We start from the raw sequence: 1,586 nt of genomic DNA on the forward strand, positions 1-1,586 counted from the left end.
TTAATTTCAGCTCCTCTATTTCATCTGTATTTAATTTATCTCCATTTTATCTTGATAAAAACAGAGATTATAAAAACCAATATCCTTGGTTTATTGTGAGGATGAAATGAAATGATGAGTGCAGAACATTTTTTATAATACCCATTGTCTGAGGATCATAATGATTATCTAGATTTAATTTTATTTTGGATTTATTTTGCAGAACTATTTTCTAGAAAAATTTTACCAATTTATATTTCCATTAATAATGTTGATCTCTGTTTCTCTCTTCTCCTAAAATAATAAAAACAAATTTAGCTTTTAAAAATCTTGTTGCTTTTTTTTTTTTTTTTTTGGTACTAAGGATAGAACTCAGGGTGCTTAACCACTGAACCACATCCCCAGCCCTTTTTATTTTTTATTTTAAGACAGGGTGTTGGTCATTTTTAAAAACTAGCATATTCTTGGACATTTTATAAGAAAAAATATTCTTGTTGTTTACTTTTTTTTTTTTTTTTATTTGAAGGGGTTCTTATAGATTTAGAAACTTAGCCATTGCAAGTGCTTTTTCCCATTTTCTCTTCTGAATCTGTTTTTTTCCCTTTTGTTCATTTATTTATGCATGCTATTCAGGGTTTTGACATTTTTATGTGAGTGACCTGATTGATTGTTTTGTAGAGGTTCTGCTTTCCATTTCATCTTTAGAAAGGACTGTTTCATAATTAATAAGAAGTCACCCAGATTTTAATATTTTCAATGACTTTATTTTTATTTAAAACAATTTTCAATTTGTAATCAATTCTTATAACTAAGGTTAGTGAACCTGAAAAACAGCTAAGTAAAATTTTCATTACTAACACAGTGTGGATAAAAGCAGCCTTTCACCATGAAATGTGGTGTGAGCTGGAGGCTTTTTGTAGGTAATCTTTATTATTCATTCAGTTTCCATTTATGAGAATTTCATTACAAATGAATGTTGGATCTTATCAGATATCTATTCTTCATCTGTTCATAAAATCATATAGTTTTTTTTTCTCTTTTAGTCTCTTAATGTAATGAATTAAATTGATTTATTTTTTAAACATGTAAGCCAACCTTGCATTCCTGGCATCCGTTTGCATCCTGTAAGCTCATGTTGTATTTTCTTTGGATGCAGAATAATTCAAGCTGATAATAAGAATTTTTATATCCAAATTCATGAGATATTTTGTTCTTTAGTTCTTTCTTGGAATGTATTTGACTGCTTTTGGTTTCAAGTTAATGCTAGCATTATAATTGGTAAATATATTTTTGTCCTTATTTTCTGAAAGATTCTATACAAGATTGGCATTATTTTTTCTCTAAACGTTTCACTGAAATTACTAATGAAATCATCTTAGTGAGTTTTCATTCTGGGAAGGTTTTCCTTTAATAGATAAAGAATTACTCATATATTCAATTTCTTCTATGTTTAACTCTTATGATAGTCTCTTATTTTCCTGATATAATTTGGACCTAAGTTGGTCTTTTTTTATTCATTAGTCTTATAAGAGGGCTACCAACTTTATTAAACATTTTAAGAAACGATAATTTGGAGCTGGGGTAGAAGCTCAGTGGTAGAGTGCTTG

Source organism: Callospermophilus lateralis, chromosome 5 (genome assembly GCF_048772815.1).
Source record: "Callospermophilus lateralis isolate mCalLat2 chromosome 5, mCalLat2.hap1, whole genome shotgun sequence".
Lineage (NCBI taxonomy): Eukaryota > Metazoa > Chordata > Mammalia > Rodentia > Sciuridae > Callospermophilus > Callospermophilus lateralis.